Raw genomic sequence first — 23,224 nt, 5'->3', positions numbered from 1 at the left:
TACAAAAAAATTAACTGGGTAACAACAATAATTTTTCAGTTTATTTTGAGTCATGAAATGATGATTATGGTGTGCTCGATAATTTTTGTTTTGCTGTAAAGGTTTTTCATAAGTTTTAACTACCACACATTTTTTGTAGTTTTAGTCCAAATAACTATGAAACACTTTTTTCCGGATTTTTAATTATTTCTGGTTGTTGCCTGACATTTTTAGTTGTTTTTAGCTAAATCTGATTATTCTATGAGCTCAATTAAAATGATTTGATAAAAATCTAAAAACTTTGGATTGTCGGACAAGTTGCCCTAACCTAGACACATTGGGAAAGATGGCTAGGGACCAAAGGGTTAATTAAAGCACATCAATTACATAAGTACTTTTGTCATATATTTGAGTACATAAGAGTCTTGGTTTTCGAATGAGCCTATATTCAATGCACAAAAATAATAGAACTGTGAAAAACAGGGTGTCAAAAGTATGTCCTGCAATAAGAAAACACTCGATTATGGTTCCCACAATGTGATGTCATAATTATTATTTAGCCTTAGGTTGTTGATCCCTTTCACAGTAATTGCGGCTGCGCTTTTCTGTGACAATTGGTGCTCTTAAACTAAAAGAGCGCTAATAATAAACTAGCATTCTAGATAATAAACACTGCCTGGTCATTGTGCTAACGCCTGACCAATAAAAACATATGTTCTGGGTTGATAGATTTTGGGTGATTGTGAGAGTCTACTCTTTCCATCCTTTTGTTCATTTTAATAATTTATAGTAATTATTATTACATCGTTTTATATGGTGGCATTTTTGTCCCATACAGAAATGACTAATAACTAATTAGTAATTAGTTTTTAATAAAACTAATAACTAATCAGTAATTAGATATCAAAAAAATATATAAAAATTAAAACATTTATTTTATATTCAAATAAATTACAGTATATGGAAAATAGAACACAGGTGTAGTGGACAGTTAAATTATTCACTTTGTGTAAAATACTAGCTTACAGGCAGATTAAGTTATTTAAAGTCGGTTTCTCTATTTTGAACAATTCCGGAGTGCAGTGAGTCAAACCCAACGATTTATTTAGTTCAATTGACTTTTACAACAAAATTAAACAAAAAACAAAAATGATTACTAACAACATACTTGGTTGGTAATGAAATCACAGCAATTAAATTGTGACCTGCAGTGGCGTGGTCCTAGGATTATATGTCAATTGCACTTTTGCGAGATCACGCAATGCTTGAAATTAATTAGCCTCAATCGTGCCCCTCAACATCACGATAAAAAGAGAGGGCTAGTACATAATATAATCAGGAAAATAGAGCATGGTGCTTGGAACCTGAGTTATTTATCATAAAAATAATTTGCACATGGAGGGCTAATGACTCTGATTCCTTTGTCATCTTCATTGGTTCTCTGGAGTTGTCCTAACTTTGCCTGCCATGAGCGTCATTATTGTAGTTGATAAATATAAGTGGTAAGCGATAAAACTAAGCGTTAAGAGCACACAACACCGCATATGAAAATTATGTTCACAAATTTCAAAGACACAATTACCGATTACACATTTTTGTGGAAGAGCTCTGGGGAAATCTGATAGACACCAACCAATGTCTGTCTCACCATTTCAAACAATGGCTCATTTAAAAGCCAAGATTTTGAAGAACCTAAATAAGCTGAAACAGTACTGATATAATTGATGTGCTTTAAGAACAAGATATCAGCCTGCCTAATCACTTACTGTGAAGAGGCTCGAACCTAAACCCTTTGAACCTTAACAACCAGCAATGGCTCTGATTACAAAAGCTGTTTATGAGTAACAGCAGGAAGCAAAAAATAATGCTTGCACAGGATGTTAGACTAAAAACTTCACTTACTTTTTAAACAATTTTCAAAATTTGAAAGATAAGGAACTCAAAATTTGAAAAAATAAATATATTTAATATCTTTATTTTTTGTTTAGTTGTAATAAAAAGAACTGCTTGAAAGTCATCCTAAAATAACTAATATGACTTGCTCGTTGGTAGGTCACAAATGATTGTGATGCAAAAAAGAATTTATAATACTACTGTAATTATAATTTTTCTGTATACTTTTAGTAATGAAATGATTATGAACGTGTGCTCAATAGATGAGTTACTACTGTAAATTATTTTACAAGTTTTTAAAATTGAATGAATTTGTATAGTTTTAACCCAAATAATGGTGAAACAGTGTTTTTTTCGATGCAATGACATTTGCTGTAGAATGCCCAATTTTTTAATAGTGTTCTACAAATATCATTGTATAATGAGGAAGATTATATATATTTAATATATGTTTAAAAACTTCATATAATTTGACAAGCTACCCGAGTTTGTTGAAAGCATTGGCAAGAATGGCCAGGGTTCTAAGGCTTAAGTCTACACGCCCAACACCAATCTTTGCAAAAGCTTGTTATTTCTTGTAAATACCTTACAATTTCATAGCCCTATTGACCAAGTTAAAATTGTATAAGCAAACACCTGTTATGTAAGCATTTAATCTAGCCAATTAAAAGCATTTACATCACTTTAAAGAAATGTCCCAACAGATGTGATTCTTTAGTGATGGCCCCACTCCTTAGTCATAAATACCCATTTCTTTTGGGACGATAACTCCGAAATACAACCAATTTTTTTTTTGGGTCCCACTAAAAACAAACATGGTTTAAAGTGTTTCTAACACCATTTTCAATGGTTTAAAGTTAAAATCACTTAGTGGGACTATATATGTCCCACTAATTTCTTCAGTCCCAATAAGTGTGGATGGATAGTTATATATGCCCAACAAAAGAACATTATGGATATATATATATATATATATATATATATATATATGTGTGTGTGTATATACATCTGGCAGACATATCTACTATATAAACGGCAATCGTTGTGTGTGTGTGTGTGTGTGTCCGCCTTATAGAGTACCGTACTTTTCCGACTATTAGCCGCTACTAGGTATCTAGGACGCGTTAACGGGATTTTCTGGTTATTGCGCCTCATAACCTATTCATCGTTTGCCGTTTTCACCCTAAAATGACGTAATAATGACAACTCTACGGCTTTCTTCTAGCTACATGACACGCGATGCTTTTTTTGTCCTCGACGTATATGTCCTCGACGTATGTCCTCGACAATAATGTATTATCTCGAGTAGGAGTAACATCTATATTCTCTCACCTTCGATCAGACTAAGACACTACAATAATTTACTTTTAAATAACATATCGTTGTAGCAGTATCGTCGTATTCAGAGTTTTGGTGGATATCTGTTGGTGGAACAGTAACTTTTTTATACACACTTATGCAAGAATTGTTATTATTAATTCAACATATTCACGAATGTTATTTTGTTTTCTCAGTTTGTATTAATTGTATCATTACCGAATCATCTCATATTGTAATCGTAGCAAAACAGACTCGATTTTGCTATTACTTGCTAATTATTTCACTGTTACATCTAAACCCTTTATAGTCGTTTTATTTTTAAAGATTATTTGACCTGCACGAAACCTTTTTTGTCATTATATGAAGTTTAAAAGTAGTTTGACAAAGTAAATTTGAAACCCTTCACAGTTGTTTTAGGTAAAATGGCTAATGTTGTTATATGTTAAATACAAATCAATTTTCTGTTCAGTGTTTTTTATTACCTGGGCAACACTGGGTTGTACAGCTAGATGTATTAGCTTACAACCTTTCCTGTTAAATCTAACCAGTTGGTTTTTCGTAATTATTTTCACATTTTACAACAAACATTTGTAAGATTGCTGTAAGATTTATCGTGTAAGATTGCAAGTATGAGTTATTCTCCACTATCTTATATTTACATACATTTACATATAGTAGATATTTAAATTCTCTTATCTCCACTACTTAATAACGTTGGATTTGCCGCTGTTCGTGATAGTGGGTCATGTTCATTTCCTTCAGCAGCCGAGTTACTAATTTTTTTCCAGCTACGAGTAGGCCTACTGTAACTTACTAATACAGAACTTTCACGAGTACTCCGAGCGTTGTGATATGGTATTGTGAAAAGAGAACAGCTGCTATCGATTTACTGTCACCCTGCATCAGCCATGAACAGCTATACGTCGCCTGCTCAAAAGTAGGCACACGCCGAAAACTGTTTCTTCATACGCCCGACAGAAAAACCAAAAATGTTGTCTATCAGCATGCGTTGCGTTGAACTAAGGGAGAGAGAAAGGGGGAGAGAGAAAGGGAGAGAGATAGAGGGAGAGCGAGGAGGGGAAGGGGGAGGGGAGAGAGAGGGAGGAGAGGGAGAGCGAGGAGGAGAGGGGGAGAGAGGGAGAGAAAGAGGGAGAGAGAGAGAGGGGAGGGAGAGAGAGAGAGGGGAGGGAGAGACGGAGAGGAGAGAGAGAGAGGGGGAGGGAGGGGAGAGAGAGAGAGGGGAGAGAGAGAGAGGGGAGAGAGAGAGGGAGAGAGAGGAGGGGAGGGGGAAAGAGAGGGGGAGAGGGAGAGCGAGGAAGAGAGGGGAGAGAGAGAGAGAGGGAGAGAAAGAGGGAGAGAGAGGGGAGGGAGAGAGAGAGAGGGGAGGGAGAGACGGAGAGGAGAGAGAGAGGGAGAGGAAGGTGGGAGAGAGGGGAGACAGAGAGAGGGGAGAGAGAGAGAGGGAGAGAGAAGGGAGAGACGGAGAGAGGGAGAGAGAGGGGAGGGAGGGAGAGAGGGGAGAGACGGAGAGAGGGGAAAGAGGGAGAGAAGGAGAGATAGAGGGAGAGCGAGGAGGAGAGAGGGGGGAGAGAGAGAGAGGGAGGGGGAGAAAGAGAGAGGAGAGAGAGAGGGAGAAGGAGAGAGGGGAAAGAGGGAGAGATGGAGATGTAACTGCATATTTGGAGTTGTTTTACAGTATGAAAGACAACTCTCCATAAACCTTATGCTGCGCGTGAATCTATTCCTGTAGACGGGTAATGCAGCTAGTATATATATATATATTAACTAAAAGCAAGTGCAAAAGCATATACAAAGAGAACTCTACACTAAAAACCTAAAAGATTATTAGTGGAGTATGAAATATTTGGAAAATTATTGCGAAAAAATTAAACTTTAAGTATTTGCGTTACAAATTAGTTTCGTGCGAAGCACTCATCAGACGCGATTGTACTAAAATCACGATTTTAGTACAATCGCGTCTGATGAGTGCTTCGCACGAAACAAATTTGTAACGCAAATACTAAAAGTTTACTTTTAGTATTTGCGTTACAAATTAGTTTCGTGCGAAGCACTCATCAGACGCGATTGTACTAAAATCACGATTTTAGTACAATCGCGTCTGATGAGTGCTTCGCACGAAACAAATTTGTAACGCAAATACTAAAAGTTTACTTTTTTCGCAATAATTTTTCAAATATATATATATATGTATGTGTGCGTGTGTGTGCATGTGTGTGTGTGCCTTCGTGTGTATATACAATATACAGCCGAATATATACATCAGTGTATGGCAACCCTTGGACCATCCATGTACATGATCAGCATGGAAAACAAGTTATTTCCTAGACTCGCAATGACTATAATAACAGCCACATCACATTACTAGCTATCACTTGTAATAAAGTAGCTTCTCCAGACAGAAAGAACAAGCTTCTCATCCATCAACTCACTGACAGGAAATAAACTCAAGGACATTTCTTGTCCTCAGCTTAGCAAATACTCTTGCTCACTTTGTGTTTCAGGGACAAACAAGTTTTTTCTGTCTGACTCTGGCTCAACTCAAGTCTTCTCAATAGGCATCTCTCAAGGTCAGCTGCTTTTGACTTTGTAAAGATGTGCCTCGACCACTAGGAGTAGCGTGCTATAGAAAGAAATATGTTCTGGTAGCAGCATACAGCAGCAGCACTGTAAGAATTTTGGATAACTCAACTGGTTGGTTTACTTATAAATGATATACCGAATATATGTGAGGAGTTATGCTGACAAATGTGCTGTACAATCTAGTAATTGATAGATATACTAGTAGATACATAGTGTTGATGTAAACCCATGTAACACTACCCTGACTACTTCTCATAGTGATATTAAACACTATACATATTAATAGAGAGCTCTGATAGTCTACTTGCTATAGACTTAGTATCAGCTCATGATTCAGAGTAGCTGTATACCTTTCACTATTTTTCAATCATTAGCGAACTATTTATGATTTGTCTGCCCACTTGGTAAATTTTCACTGATTAATGAAATATAGTTTTTGAGATGAAATCCTTTGTTTTAATCAGCTCTCAAAGATGTACATAGAACGAAGAACACTGATATTCTTAAATGGTGAATTATAGGCACATATATTGTACCCCAAATATTTTCACAAGTTTAGACGTTTGTAATCAAATTGCTTTTCAATCGATTATTATTTATGATGTTATCCTAGAAAAGAAGGCAGTGGTCATAAAATTCATCTACAAACCATTTAATCTTTTGGCAGGCACAGCGACATTATTGTCGTTTTGCGTTACTGACGCCAATGGGAAGAGCAACTATTAAGCCGCCACGCAAACGGTTTTCATGAATTGATTTCCGGTTAGCTTATTGCGTTTTTGTATTTAAGTTTTTGCTACTAGTAAACTAAAATATATTAGTCTCTGTTAGCAGCAAAAATTAGCCATTTTGAGAAAAAACACGATCGTTTTTGCAATAATAAAAGGAATGAAAAATCAGAAATAAAAATGTACTGAATAAAATGGAGATTTTTGTTTGTAGCTTTTTTATGCTTATGTTACTCCTTTCTGAATATTTTCCAGAGAGAAACAACTTTCTTTTAATGTCATGGTGTCCTCCAAAAGCTATAGACAAAGGCAAAGCTATAGAGAAACAATAATAAGCACATGATGTCAAAACTGTGGTGCAGGCCTCTGCAAGGGCAAATGCTTCCAAAATCACTATAGCTAGAGAAACACTTAAGTAAGAATTTGACTTATAAATGTTTATAATATGCACATACAATATCATAAATAAAAGTGTATCGATAATTTTTTAAATCAATTTGTGAAAAATTAATTTGTCCAGGGGGTCTCAAATAGCTCAAAAAACTGGCCTGTGAGAGGGTTAAAGCAAGCACAGGGAAGAACTTACAACTGATGACTTGAAGGGGTTAGAGGCCATGCGCAAGGTCAGCATTTAAAAGGGCCAACATTATAGTGGTAAAGAGGAAATAGAAGAGACAGAAAACCAACATCGACAGAAATCGACAAACTATAAGTTGGTATAAATACCTTACAAAAACCTGCCTGCAAAGAATTAAGAAAAACTAAAATAGTTTCTAATCATTTGCTTTTTACTGCCAAAGTCAAGTTTGAGCAGATCTTTAGAAAAGAAAGCTTTATATTTTAGCTTGTTTAGAAAAATATTAAATTGAGTGTAGGTTCAATCTATAATACATAGCTTTGTAAAAATCGATTATTCATTTTACTTCTGAAATGAAACTTGCATTTTGGCTTGGGGTCCATATTAGTTCGTCTTGAACCGCAGGCAACCGAGATAATATCTATCAAGAAGTTATCTACACTCTCCCCTTACCACACTCTTATAGCTGGTATTTGGCAACCTGCCAGTATTTTGATGACCATAAAATATTGCAAGATATTAGGCACTAGTTATTCACACCATGTTTACAGTCCAGTCAATATATATATATATATATAAAAATATAAAATATATAAAATATATATATATATATAGTCTATTTTACTTTTTGGGTTGGACCTTTAAGAGGGCAACATGTCAAGTGACCTGAGGTTTGCTGTCTAGAAATCGGGCTAGGCTCATGTTCAAGTCTCAGATTTGTGTAGAAAACTCCATTAGGTAGAGCATAGCAGGGGAAATAATTGGATTAAAATATGAAGTTCATTATGAATAAAAACCATTATTAACTTTTTCTTACAAAGAATAATAAAATAGCAAACGAAAACTAAGTAGAGTTTTTTTACTGCAGGGAGTAAGTTTGCAGATGTAGCATTACAACTTTGATGGTATTTTTACTCTAAATATTTCGATGCAGTTTTTTTAATATACCTCCAACCAATTAGTTGTAAGGAGAATTTTTAAAGTTCTATGGAAGCTAAGTAATGGAGGAATTGATGCGTGGGAAGGATAACTCCTTCAAAAAACTTTTCTTATGAATGACTGAATAACACAGTGTTCAATTAAAACCATTTTAACTAGGTTGTTAAGGGACTGGAAATCATGAATATGTTGAAGGTAATTAATTATATTAATTTTATTGTAGGTGAGGTAGTCTCAGAGCCAACAGACAGCGCTGTTGAGAGTAGCTGGGTTTATGACATGGACATCTCTGTAGACAGACTAATTGTAGCTAACAACACTAGGAAGACTGTAGCAGTCTTCCAGCTACAACCATAGCCTCTGCTTCATCAGTCTGAGTTGCTGCTTTCTCTTCCTTATTATGAATCATAAGCTACTGTGCGAAAGCTAAGAGAGATTCACCTGTGATACTATAAGAAATGTTTAAAGCGGTTTACTGTTCAGTAGAAAGAATAATACAACTTGCTATTTATAAAAAGCTCAATTATTTTGCAATGAAGGGGTGTCTTTCCTTACTTTAATTTGGCTCATTCTGATTGGTAGATTCATGAAGTAAATTTAAATTGTATATTATTTATGGCTTATGATCTGATTTTCATTGTATTATCTGATAGTATAATCTGATTTGACAATATTTTAACCTTCAAAATAACTTATTTCCTGCTCTAAGAACCATTTTAAAGTCATCAGTATTTGTTGACTTGTGTATTGTGTATAGTTGTGTACTGCTGGTTTCATAACCATTTGGCCTAGAGTGGAATTGGTCTAGAAAAAGATTCTCTACGGATAAACTTATATACTAAATTTCAGAGGATTTTATCAAAAATCATCAGTATTTTTTCAATAATTTTATATTTGTATGTTGGAAGTATTTTGATGTGTAGAATGTTTCAAGATTAAAATCAACATAACTTGATCATTGTTAAAATGTTCAGATAAGAAAGTGTGTGACTATTTAATCTATAATTGCAGAGAGACTGACAGTATAAAAACACAAAACACTGCAACTTATAAACATTAGCTGAAATCAATTGTTATCATGTTAAGAATTGACTTTTGAATGAACTTTTTGCACATTATATTTTTTGAAGTGTTCCAACTAACCTCAAAACCTCCTGGCAGTCAGATCTGCTCAAACATGAAAATAACCATAACAATTGCTAGAAATGAAATGATGAAATTTCCTTCAACTATTATCATTGTTTGCAGCTAGACCAGTAAGATTCAAATTGACCACTTTACAGGGCACAGATCACTATATGTTTTGTGTAACTTTTGGTGGTATAACCATACTGTACTAACAGAAAGTTAAAGTTCAGCTTAAACTCATATAATATTTTTATGGCTTCTAAAATTGTTGCTAAAATAGAACATATCAACAGCACTTTTAACACATAGCAAGCAAGAGCTTTTGAATTGTTGTTATTTGCCGTTTTAAGATTTGGTTGCGTCAAACCTGAGTTGATTTTTACAGAAAGTATTTTTCTTTGTCTATCATTTGATTTGTTGTTTGTTGAGTTAGGCAATCTCATTGTCAAGATATTCGAAGATTAAAATAAAAAAAATTTGAAGGTAAAAACGTTCACACCAAAAAAACATGCCCCTGCTTGCCCAAAATGATGTAACACGTGATACAACCTGTCTCCATTTCTCATATTCATATCGTCTATTGTGATAAAAGTCTAGTCCTACGCGGCTCTATTGGCATATATTTTATTTTGTATTTGCCTGTGTCGGCTACAATACAATTTTTAATCCAGCTACAGATACGTTATTACCAATGTCTCAAAGGCCTCAAATAAGGAAAATTAAAAACTTGTTAAATCAGCTTCTTTGGAATACTGTGTAAACATCTTAGTACTGACTACCAATTCTACCGGTCTACGGTAAGTCTGTCAAGCAAACTATGTAGAAAAAGGTTTTGATATCGGCACAGTTCCATCGCTATCCACACTAACGATATACAGCCTCCTAAAAGCCCTGCCCACATTATGCCCATCGCCTATCCTCAGACTGGGGCTATACTGTATATCACTGCCCAAACCGAAAACTAGTTTTTTACTACTGTAAGTAAAATAAGCAAGTTTCGTCTTTGAAAAGAATGTGTGGCAAAACCTACTACATCCTAAAAGTCATAAACACTGTATAGTCGAGTGTCAACATTATAGAGTCCTCATTGGTATTGATTTGTAGAAAAAAATATTCACTGGTCACATTCGATTAGTTGATTCAAGTATTGAACAAATGGTCGAGTCTGTCCATTCAGCTCTGATTGCACTTCATAAGTCCATCTATCAGAAAAGATTTACACACATGTGTCACCGGGGCTATGATGCATTCAATGTTCTGCGAATCAAGTTTTGCATTTACTTCGACAAAATAACTAATAATATAATTTTTACAAGCAAAACAGTTTTCATCTCGGCATAAAGCTTTTATTAAAAAAATCCATCAAGTCGTGGCCACTCACATAGTTTCAGCTGATACAATAAGCCAAAGTTATCTACTGCAACAAACTCAAACAAAACATCATGGTGTGTGCAACACACATTCAATTCTCTATTTCCCATTTATGGCAGTTTCCAATACCGACAAATCTGCTTCGGCTCGTAGGACCACATAAACATTCTGCAATCAGTAAAACAAATGCAATAAATATATGTCATTTATATATATGTCATTCTAACGCGTATCCATTGAAAGTTTTAAAATTGGTAGTTGGATAGATTGCGAGTGTAATTTTCAAAATGAATAAATGTTTAACGAAATCATAAGTATGCAAAGCCAACAATTGGAAGCTTTGGTTCTTGAAGTTAAAGATGTGCATTGCTCAATCAATTTTCTTCACTTTCTACAAGTGAGAAGTGAACATCTGAAGTCAAATCATAAATATAAGTTACGAAACAAAACTGCCCAAAAAATTTGAAGCAAATATAGCTTGGTGAAACGATGAAAAAATTATGAAACAATTATTAGTGATAGCAAAAAGTTATAATTTTTTTAGCTAGTACATGTATTAATGAGTACTAAAATATTACCTTTAGTATATTTATCAATCTAAACAATTGTATTGCTTGCTAGATGATATGGATCAAAATGAAGCCGTCAAGAACTCACTGTACATACATATTTTGCAAGCGCAGAAAATTACATTATAACCTCAAACAGGGAAATACAATCAGAATGTATACTCAACAGTATATCTATAGGAGACTCTGCATGGAAGATAAATTTACCTCAATTCTACCATCTTCTTCCGTAGCACTTTAATCACCTGATGCACAGAAAACTCGGAGTCACCTTCACAGTAACTTTTCAGCAATTTTTACCATTGTGTTGTTTGTCAATAAAGTGTGTCGCTTGAGTAGTTCATTAAAGTAACAATGTTAATTAATTTAGTAAATAACGATGTCCATAACAAAAGAGTTAGATACTTAAATATGAGATCAAAGACAACGCGTATTACGAGTGATAACATTTTTTATGACATACATAAAAATTTGGTGCTAATGATTGGCTAATGAAGCGACCTTATATTTATCGCTTGTGCACTCTTTTCAGATGTATCACTAGTTATGTCACAAATAACACACCCGCTGGATTATGAGCTCTTTGAAGGATGGTTTCATTCAAACGCATATATCTCTAGGCAGAATAGGTCTTTAGAGACAAAAATGACATCAAATTGTAGCTAATGTTTTAGCCTTTTATTGGACTTGATTCCATTAAATAGACTTTTTTGACGCAACTACATATTTAACCTGATATGGAAAGGCCAAAACCAGCCATGCACTTAATTCGAATAGCATTACTGCAAGTAGCTCTGGTTTCTGATGTGGTAGTACAGTAGTACTTCAACTTACGAGTGCTCCAACGTACGAGAAACTTGAGATACGAGCCAGCTTTCAAGCAAGTTTTAGCACTAACATACGAGCCACGTTTGAGATACGAGCACGTGAGTCAGTTGCCATGTATGCCGGAAGTGTCTTATGAGAACAGCATCACACTGTATTTTTCAACTGCTCAGGTTATACTTTTGTACCACCTTTTTGTGCGCGATTTCCAGTGCAAAATTATGTGAATTAAAAGTACGGTGCGTAGACTGAAAGTTTGCCAGTAAAATGAAAGATTATGCAAATAAAAAGCAAATGATGACAATTGATATTAAACGGAAAATTATTGAAAATATGCGAAATGTGTATGCGTGATTGAGCTAGCTCAACAATATGACAGAAATACATCCACAACTATCAAACAGGATTATATTCAGGGCATTTAGTTCGCAAAAGGACTAACCATAGTTTCTAAACAGAGAGACTGTTCAGGCATGGGATAAAAGGTAAACAATTGGCCAGTGGCAGCGTAACTGAAGTGATGCTACGTATTTGAAAAGACCGGTTCCATCTATCAAAACTATAAAATTAAACATTAGGACAATTTGGCTAGTGGTCGTGCATTAACCCTTTGTGACGACACCTGAGTTCGTCCTAATCGCAACATGTTGAAAGGGCGACAAAGGCAAACGTCCTTAGATAGGTTTATCTTAATACGGCTGGCGAGTCGTGAGATCGAAACAAAGGAAAAGTTAGCTAGAGAGTGAGAAACTTTAAACTATGAACGCCAAAGAAATTTCAGTTATGTTAATTAAGTTAAAAATGAAAGTTTGCTTTTAGGTTTGCTTCTAAGTTTGTCTTTTAAGACTTTGATAAAATCTAAATTTATCAAAGTCAGCTGTTGTAATGAAGGATAGCTTATATCTCTCTCTCTGGCAATTGCTAGCATTAGCTGCTATTGTATGTACGTAGGCCTATTTAATTTTACAATTTAATTAATCGCATTTCCTTGCATTTTTTTTTATTTGTTGCTTTTTGAAAGTATGTGGTAAATTATGACAATAACCAACATGTTTATTTCTGTTACAATATCCTGCTTCGTGTGTTTTATTGGCATTTTTAGAGTATAGAAACCAATTAATATATATTTAATTGTTCTATATATAAATAAATTGCACCAACATGTGAGTAAATTTACATACGAACTCCGTCTCGGAACGCATCAAGCTCGTAAGTCAAAGTATGACTGTAGGCCATTTCGTGCTTGGGCGTGGGCCAACTTTACTAGAAGAAAACTGAACTTTGGTGCCTGTTTGCACAGGGCTATCATTGTGGCAAAAATCATTTTACAAAATGATTTTTCAATGCTACCCTGCTAGCTTGAACTGCCAGAGCATTTTGCTGTTTCTGTAATTTTATCTCTACTGTTCCTGTTACTGAGCTGAGCACATCTTTTTGACAGTCTTACAGCAAGTAAAACTGCACTCATAAGACTAAGATTTTTCCTTCGTAAAATCTTTGTCTTATGAATGCAGTTGTACTAACTTTTCCTACGTAAAGTTTTCGTATTTAATGTTAAATCAGCAGATATCAGTGACAAAGTTAGTCTTTATTAACAATCAGTAATTTTATATGTAGCTATTTTAATTATTTGTAACGACATTCTAGAGAACCTTTTCATAACAAGCAGTCTGATAAATGTTTCAGTCAGTAGAAAGATTTATATTGCTGGCACTCAAGGAAAGAATAAGCTGTTTTATAACTAATTCATAACTAATTAAAAATATGTTGAATTTGTCTATCTACAGGTAAATCAACTCTGCAGCAAAGGGATTGGTATGTTGGACACAATAGCTTTCCTATTATAGTCAGTAGTGGGAAACAAAAATATGAAACATTCGGTATAGATTTAGAATTTATTAAACATATTATTTCAATGAACAATAGTTAATAGACAATGTTTTTAATTCTATGTTATATTGTTTTTTAACTTCAAATGTCAACATTACATACATATTTCTAACAAATTTCATGCATGATGTAAAACATCAACATTACATAACATTGGCGGCCTTATTTAAATTGAATTATGGGTTGATAAAAGTATATACAGTGCACCCTCGAGATACGATTACCCTGATATACGATTTTTTCACCTTACGAAGTCAAATATTGTGATATCTTCACCTCGTTACACGAATTTTATTTCACCATACGAATTTGAAAAAAGTTTCGCCCGAGGTAAAATTTGGCTGTCGGTGTGCTCATAACACACGTCGAAATAAAAAAGACACCGAAATATAATTTGCCGAAAACATTCTTAGAACGTTTAGAAGAGACACGATGACTGACTTCTCTCATGTCCGTGTGGAAAATTTCGTGTAAAATACACAAGCGAGAGCAAATATTCATTTGTAGCGTTATTATAGCTTTTACTATAAACATTCAAGTCAGCATACGTATATAACTACAACTATCTACATTTAATTCATTATCTATGGAATCTGAGACCGATACAAACGTTACAAAACGAAAGAAAAATGATTTCTATGTCAACAAAGTTGGATGTCGTAAATAAGAAGAAGGGACCCGTAATAATAACATTGTCAAGGAATATGATCGCAACCAATCAGCATTTGCAATTATTATTAAAACAAGAACTCCATTAAAGCAACCACAAGAAAGAGCTTCCAACTGAAGATTTGAATGAGCTAGGTAATGCACACGATCAGCATTCAAAAGGAGCAACCATTTTGTAAAGGCGAGGATTTAGAAAATACAGAAAATCCCACATTCGCAGAAATGCTTCAAGTGTTTAATTTACTGATGTGGACTAGTACATTAAAACAATGCATGTATAATATATATTATTTATCTCCTGTGTGGCATGTTTTTCATATTTTATTCATTTTATTTGTTTCCTTTTGATTTTATGTTATATTTTCTTGTTTTACCATGTCTTTGCATATGGGCTTGTTATCTTCTATGTGAATACAATTCATCGTATGTATGTATGTAACTCATATAACTAGCTACTCAAGATAGTTGACGCATCCACATGACCTTCTGAAACTTGCTAAAGCCCTGTCCCCCCATAGGGTATAAATACGTACAAACTTTGTATGTATGGTTACATTGATTCTTGTGCACATTTCATACAAGACAAACTACTGTACCACATTCTCTGGATTCTTTTACAAGCGCTAGCTAGCAATTTTCTGCATCACACCATCAATTTTTTCGTAGAAAAATTGGACAGGAATGGACAACTTCTTTTAGTGTGCTAAAAAATTCCAATTCATTACGTTTTAAATTTATTTTCAAGTGTACAGCACCATAATTAACATTGATACGTTTTGCCTCCTCTCTGCTTTACCCGCTACATGTACCGGCTACGTTACTCCAAAGGTATGTACGGCCAGTATAGAAAATATAATTTTATTTTTCTTTTCGATAGTCATTAAATGGTGAAGTGTGCGAGAAGCCACTTTCTATAACTGCATCGCTTGGCCTTATTGATTTAGGTCGAAAAAGATTTCAACCAGATAGGCTAAAGTTTATAGTGAAAGTGAAAATAGGAACTGCTAAATGATAAAATTTCGTAATAAAAAGTTGAAATTCAGTAAAATAGTTCAAAGTACATACTAAAACTTAGTTTTAAATGTAGGCTTAGCAAGCTAAACTTACTTGAAGTGAATTCAAAGTTTATGTTATGCGTACCTTTTGAAGGCAAGAACTCCTTACCGTACGTACTACATTTGGTACACACATTATAATTTTGCGTTTTATTGCAGATCATAACCATTAAAATACACTAAATACAATACAGTTACTGTAGGTAACTATAATTACTAAAGTTAACATACTATTTTGAGGCTAATTGTCAATATGTACACATTTTTATAAAAAAAATTGACGATTTTTACCAGGGGGTGTTTGCATTGTATAATTACAATGGTCTTTATACCCCGATATACGAATTTTTCACCATACGATGCCAGCTCTGGAACGAATTAACATCGTATCTCGAGGGTGCACTGTAGATATATTTTCTGAAGTAAAATGTAATTATTGGTCAAATTTCTGACAACAACTGATTGCAATGGACACACAGACAAAGCGGACAATGAGTATGAAATAAGCAGGGGAGCCAGGAGCGTATTGCGACACAAGGTGCATCAAACCAGCCAAAAAAAATGCTGTGTCAACAATTTGTGCAGTTGGCTTCCTACTCGCATGAATTTAAATGGGTAAATGACATCACCACTCAGCCATATTAAACTTATAAACTTCAGCTTGGCACATTAATATTAAATCTGACTTGTAAAAATTTTATACAAGAGTAGTTCAAGAATTTTGAGTGCTGACGGGAAACTATGGGATGGGGTACATTGAAACATGTCCGAAGGTATTACATGAACTATTTTACTATTTTGCCTTGAATTTCTAGAATGCAATGAATGTTGACTACAGCTCTTTGCACTTCATCAAGGTCATCTTAGCTACAGCAATAATCAACATAGGTCAAAAACTCCTACTTGCTTTAAAAATCATAAAATCTATTCTAATTAATTTTTCATAGCAGAGCTGCGACTTTTAAATGGATTTATTTTAATTGTTTGTAATGAAATTTAAGGGAAACTTTTAATAACAAGCTCTGTCCGATAAACAAAAACACCCTCAGGATACAACGTTGATCTGTTCCAGGGTTGGCTTGGTATGGTGCCAAAATCATATGTAGGGGTATAGAAACCATTGTAATTATACATTGTAAAAATACCCGCGTAAAAATTGTCACAATGCTTTAAAAGGTTGTAGCCTATATTTTGAAAATTAGTAACAAAGTAAAATGTTAACTTTAGTAAATATAATTGCCTATAAAAACTGTATGATATTTAGCAGTTAGAATCTGCAATGAAATACAACATGATAATGTGATACACAAACTCAGTCCACATGGTATGAATTTTTACCTTGAAGGTGTATGTGCAACATAAACTTGTAAATCACTTCAACAGTTTAACTTACTAAAAACATACATTAAGTTAAGTTTAGTATGTATTTTTAACTATTTTATTGAATTTCCATTTTAACATTAAAAATTTATTACTTAGCAGTTTCTGTTCTTGCTTTCACTACAATTTTTAGTGTGTCTGGTTAAAATCTTTTTCAACCTAATTCGAAATCAAAGGCCAAGAGATGCGGTTCTGGAAAGCAACCTCTTGCCCACTTGATCATTTGAAAACCGTAGTAAATCTTTTTTGATACAGTATGTACATATGTCTGTATTAACGTGACTTGAGTGAACATGTAGTGAGTAGAGCAGAGAAGGCAAAAATGTATCAATGCTAATTATGTTACTGTACACTTCAAAATAAAATTATTATGTAATAAAATAGAGTTTTTGTAGTTGGCTAAAAACAGTTGTCTAGTTTTGTCGAAAAAATTACAACTCAAAGTTTTTTACCTGTTTTAAAAAAATGGTTGGGTCCCGAAAAGAAGAAATAGCCAGAAATACACAACTTTTCTGCCGGTGCAGAAGTGCTAGAAGAAAACAAGCTAACTTGGTACAGTGTAGAATATATCCTACTTGCTCACTGATTGAGGAAGATGCTTGATGGCGCATTGTAAATGCTGGTGCAATGCAGACAAATGCTTGCTAGCTAACACTTATAAAAATATCAAGAGAAGGTGGCAGTTTTTCTGGTATTGAACGTGCACAATAACTAATGTAACCATACATATAGAAGTTTGTACGTATTTATACCCTGGAGGGCAGGTCTTCAGCAAGTTCTAGAAGGTTATGTGGATGTGCCAAGTATCTTGAGTAGCTAATTACATATGAGTTACGTACATACAATGATTTGTATTCACAGAGTAGAAAACAGGCCCGCTTGCAAAATTATGGTGAATCATGAAATACGATAAAACATATAATGAAATAAATAAAATATGATTAAAAATGAAAATAAAATAAAAAGAACGTAATTAAACATGAAATAAATAAAACGTAAAACAAAATGATTAAAACATGAAAAAAATTACACACAAAGATGATCAATATTAAAATACATTACACATGCATATTATAGTTTTATATATCAGTCCGAATCAGTAAATTAAATATGTGAAGTCAAAAAAAATTTTAAAACTCAATCTAATAGTATTTCTAGAGTATTGGTTTCAACTCTAGCTATTATGACAGATTCATAGTTATCATCTGTGCTTTTTAACACTTGACTTTTGAAAAAAATCTATCCAATGAAGTCTGTTTCTGACGACTACTCCAAATTTCTCTAAAATAGCTCATGCCCCTTTCATTAACGTTGTCCATAACACGGCCTGTGAGAACCTTTTCCGGATGTTTTTTTCAATGAACCTAGTAAGGTTTTCATACCAACTTATAGTTCATTGATTTCTGCCGATGTAGGCTTTTCTGTCTCTCCTATTTCCTTGTTACCCTAAATTGTTGACCCTCTTGAATGCTGATCCTGTGCATGGCTTTCTACTCCTTCAAGTCATCAGTTGTAAGCGCTTACCTGCTCCTGATTTAATGGATTTCTTGTTTTTGATAATAGTTGCAATTGTTGATTGGTTGCGACCATAATCCTTAGCAATAATACTAATACGGGCACCTTCTTCCTATCTATTTATGATCTCCAACTCTGTTGTCACAGAAATCATTTTTTCCTTTATCCTGTAACGCATGAATCGGTATCATATTCCATAGCTAACAATGTGAGTTTAGATACTTGTAGTTATACGTGCAAGCTTAATTATAATTAATAGTAAAAGATAGTATAACACTAAACAGGAATATTTGCTATGGCCGATGTACTTTTAATAAAATTTCCAAAATTGAATTCTGGTCTAAGAAAGAATTGGTCATCACATCTCATCAAAACGATATGAAGATGCTTCTGGCAAACAAAATTTCGGCGTCTTCGTTTTTTTTGACGTTCATAACAAGTAGCCTAACGGTAAAATTAGAACTCGGGCAAAAAAATTCTTGACTTTGTGAGGTGGAATAAAATTTGTATACGAGGTAAAAACCTCACTATGTTTAAGTTTGTAAGGTGAAAATATAGTATATCAGGGTTATCGTATCGTAAGGGTGCACGGTAATTAAGAACCTAACATTCAAAGTCTTAACGGTATAACATGCAATTTAAAACCAAAAGTGTTTGCCCCAATGAGAGCCCGTGCACGTTGGCTCCAAACCATTTTAGCTTTCTTCTAGTAAGGGTTAAAGCGCTGCCAAGAACTATACCCTACAGGTTGAAAATATTCGTTGGTTATAAAAATTTGCCATTTCATGAACAGTCAGTTCCGCGAATTATTAAATTCCGTGAATAATTAGTTCTATTTTTAATCCCAAAGGAGAATTACTACTGCATCAGACAAAAAACTAGTCGCTAGGCTGGTTTTTAATATAAACACTAAAAGTAGTTGAGTTCCAAAACATTTTTAAAATTATTGCCTGGGCATTGAGCTAACACCAATGCCAATGCATCACAGTTCTTTACAAAATTATTCAAGGTGGTCACAAGATATGCAGAAAGGCGTCATCGCGAAAATAGCCACTAGGCAGAAGTACTAAACGTAGCCGAGTTCCTAAACTTCTTTAAAATCATTGCCGGGGCTTCGAGTTTTATTGCCATTGCGTCAAACTTTAAAAATTTATTCAAGGTTTTCACAAGTTATTTGACATGGCTTTGTCATCTCAAAAAATTTCTCCTAGTCTTTTTACATTGAAATCAACTTCATCAATCTCTAATTCCAAAGTTGAGGATGATCATGATTCTGATCTGGACATTATGGCACGTATTTGATTTGCAGTACAGAAACGTTTTTCCATATTTAGCTGCATTAGTTAATTTTTTTTGTTTAAAAACTGATCGCTTTCATTAAATACTTCAGCTATTGTTTTTGTACTTCCTTAACACTCGTTAATATTTTTTCTTTTTTGTGTTTACTGCAGATTGAGAATGAAACAACCCACTCCGATTACGAAAACTAGAGACAAGTAGTAATATTCATCAAGGTAGGAATATTGGCAGAGAAGCTACCAGTAAACCTAGACCCCTTCATCGACAACAACTCCTTGATATCGCTGCAGCAAACATGATAAAATTATACATTTCATGAATAGATATATTATAGTTTATTACAAACTTGAGGGTTTGAATAAAATAATTAAAATACAAATAAAATTTTACAAACGATGAATGGAGTAAATATAAACAGTTTAGTCCATATGGCGGTTGTTTAGCATTAAAATTAAATTGGTACTCTTCAAAAGTCAATACTAGCATGTAATGGTGCTTTCTGACTAGTTATTTTGGTAATAGCAGCGCTGTCACTGTCTTGGGTAGGTGTTGAAGGCGACTCTCTTGCTACTACATGACTGGTAAGGAAGTTATCATCAGAACTCTCCTCGTGGCTTACTATTGCAAAGTTCTGCCGGTTGACCAAAGATTTGTGCTCGTAAATGCGTCTTTTTCCTTTTTAAAACAGATATATTTTCCTCGTTAGCAGCTGAGGTCACTTCTACCTTTATTTCAAGACCTCCCTGAATGATTGGTAATCTTCTAAGAATGACATCTACCACCCTTGCAATCATTGTGCTTTCGTGTATGCTGAAAAATCTCTCTCTTGCGCTAAAACAAATAATGAAGCGGTAAATACGAAAAAATAAATATTTCGTTTTACCGAAGAACCAAAGTAAAATTCAACTAATTTAGTAAATGTGAAAAACTCATTACTTACCATAAATTGTTGGTTCATCAAAGGCCTCCAAATCTAGGATGATTCGTGAAAACCTCTGAACGCAGCAAAAAATTTATAGCTTATCACGATCGACCCGGACGTGTAGTTGTAAGCTAACTGAAAAACAAAACACGCAATGCGCGCATGGTAGGGTTAACTTTATTGGTAGACGTAATAGAGTTAAGTCTGCATAGAGAGTGACAGTTCTCAGCCACAAATAAATTAATCCGCGAATATGCATGAAATGGCAATTTTCGTGAAATATAACTCCGCGAATAAATTCATCCTGTAGGGTAAGTTGTTTTGTTAGGTTAAAAAATAGTGTCCTGAGTGCAATGGTCATGACTACTGAAGTGAAAAACTTCAATTCAGCATCTCCAAATCAGGTTTAATGGCACAGACCAACGATTCAAAAGCTCGTGCTAGCTATTTTTTATAAAAAACACGCCGATTATGTTTTATATTAGCAAATATAAATATCACTCCTGAAAAAGATAATTTGAGTATGCACTGAATTTCAACTTTCTGCTAGTAGATCTGGCACATTGCCAAAAGCAAATTTAGGCTTAACATGTCAGGAGCTATCTCTGTGAATTAGTCCATTGATTTGAATCCTACTCGCTTTGTCAGGCCATCATGTTTCGTCAATTTTAATCTTGAAACATTTTAGCCATAAGACTTCCTCTAATATAGAAAACGACTACAATGGAAGAATAATGCTGATACTATCTAGCGAAAATGTTACAAATTCTGTTTAAGTTTATCTCTAAGAAAGTGAAACTATTTCTACAACCCTCCGGACTAACATTGTTAGGAGACCAGCAGTAGATGTGGGTCAATAAATACTGATGACTTAAGAATAATAAATACTGATGATTGTAAAATGGCTGATGATTGAAATATGTAGAAATACAATAACAAAGGCTTTTTCTAATCTTCTTTTTATTGAATATAATAACATACTCAGTTAATGAACTAGTATTATGAAATTAGACTTAATATATACAACAACATAATATTTGTGTTTTGATTGCGTTAGTTGACATGAAACAGGAAGTGCTAAAAACAAAAAAACATATAGGTAAATAATTAAAATGGAGTTATTGTTGATAAAGCTAGTACAATGTCAAATTGACATATAATATAGTTTAATGAACTTGTGTACTAATATCAACACTATGTCAGCTTATTGCAAAGCAGCCAAACCTTATTCACATATTTAGTCAACAGGAAGCATTACCATGTGAAGTTACTACTGGTAATAATCTTAGTTCGCTGTTCTTAAAGCATGAATAGCTTAACGATGAGGATTAAAAAGTTGTCAGAATAAATATTATTATTAATTGATTTGCTGGAATATTACATCAAAAAAACCAAAAATTTTATAAAATTTCAAATATTCTTTGTGAACCGACCAATCATAATGAGCAAAGTAAAGGCAAATGGAGACAAATCGTGTTGACAGAAACATTGAACTTTGTTGCGTACAGCAAATCTGCGTTTCTACTGAGCAGCCAACCGTCACATCAAAACCATTCCCCAGGATAGGTACATCTATCTTAGCATTTGTAGAGCAGTTTATAGTTTATAATAAGTGTAGTAATAATATAGTTTGTTATACAAAAAGAAGGCAGCAACTCAGACTGATGAAGCAGCAGCTATGGTTGTAGCTGAAAGACTGCTAGGTTCTTACTGCGGTGGTTAGCTACAATTAGTCTGTCTTTAGAGATGTCCATGTCAAACACCTTACCACACTCAATAGCGCTGTATGTCAGCTCTGAGACTACCTTACCTACAATATAATAAGTATAATCAACAGTCACAGCATATTCCTGATTTCAACACTCTTTAACATAATTTAATATAATTTATCTGAAAGTTTACACTGTGTTCTTCAGTCACATACAAGAAAAGATGGTTGAAGAGTTATCTTTCTCAAAAAAAAAATATCAATCACTGCGCTGCCATAGAACTGTACCAATGCTCCTGACAGCTAAGTTGTTGAGAGTGTCTTGAAAGACTGCTTGTTCGAAGTAAATTATACATCAAAGTTCTAAGGCTACAATCTGCAACATCACTCCCTATTGCAACCAAAGCTTCCAAAATGTTTTATTCGCTATTTCATTGGTCTTTGTTAAAAACATTATTAAATTTTTATTCATGATAAGCATCATACTTCAAAATACCCTACAGGATGAAAATATTCGTTGGTCATAAAAATTCGCGATTTCGCGAACAGTCAACCCCGCGAATTATTAAACTCAGTGAATAATTAGCTCTATTTTTAATCACAAGAGAGAATAACTACTGCATCAAATTTAAAACTAGTCGCTAGCCTAGTTTTTAATGTAAATACTAAACGTAATTGAATTCCAAAACATTTTTAAAATCATTGCCTGAGCTTTGAGCTAACACCATTGGCAATGCATCACATTTATTTACAAATTTATTCGAGGTTGTCACAAGATATGCAGAATGGCGTCATCGCGAAAATAGCCGCGAGGCAGAAGTACTAAACGTAGCCGAGTTCCAAAACCTTTAAAATC

Source organism: Watersipora subatra, chromosome 5 (assembly GCF_963576615.1).
Source record: "Watersipora subatra chromosome 5, tzWatSuba1.1, whole genome shotgun sequence".
Lineage (NCBI taxonomy): Eukaryota > Metazoa > Bryozoa > Gymnolaemata > Cheilostomatida > Watersiporidae > Watersipora > Watersipora subatra.
This window is presented reverse-complemented; position numbering follows the sequence as displayed.